Source organism: Penaeus monodon, chromosome 15, assembly GCF_015228065.2.
Source record: "Penaeus monodon isolate SGIC_2016 chromosome 15, NSTDA_Pmon_1, whole genome shotgun sequence".
NCBI lineage: Eukaryota > Metazoa > Arthropoda > Malacostraca > Decapoda > Penaeidae > Penaeus > Penaeus monodon.
Genome location: NC_051400.1, coordinates 38,781,272 through 38,781,732, shown reverse-complemented (window position 1 = coordinate 38,781,732; position 461 = coordinate 38,781,272). Strand labels below are relative to the sequence as shown.

General features: G+C 38.8%; 1 protein-coding gene across 1 annotated transcript in view; it reads right to left on the bottom strand.

Moving 5' to 3' along the window:
• Positions 1-461, bottom strand: part of LOC119582359 (nesprin-1-like) — a gene marked incomplete at its 3' end in the record, with an annotated part of 145,991 nt that overhangs the window by 21,079 nt on the left and 124,451 nt on the right.

The following is a 461-nucleotide window of genomic DNA, read 5'->3' as shown; positions in this document are numbered from 1 at the left end:
GACATTTATCAAAAAATCATCACCTCAGGAACTTAATTAACGACATTAGTTTCAAAAAATCATTATACTAGCGAAATTTGATTAGTGAAACGAAACGATGAAATACAAAGCAAATACTCTGAATTTACGATCTACTCGAAGATTGTTGTAACAACCTAATGGTGCCCACTGACTAGCGACTATTTACAGTAACTGGCAGGTCTGCGCGAAACTTTAACAGCATTTACATCAACAGGCAACTTTACTTCGCCACAGACACGACAAAAAAAAAAAAGTTCACAATACACAGCACAGAATATTAAAGGAGTAATCTGGACCCTAACAGCTACTACGTATAAACAGACTCGTAGCGAAGGTTCTAGTAGAAGCCGAGACTATGTAGGCCTAGCTGTTAGACACATGGTATTGACTTTTTTGCGGGGGTCAGATTGGGGACGCTGGGATTAGAGGATTAATCGTGA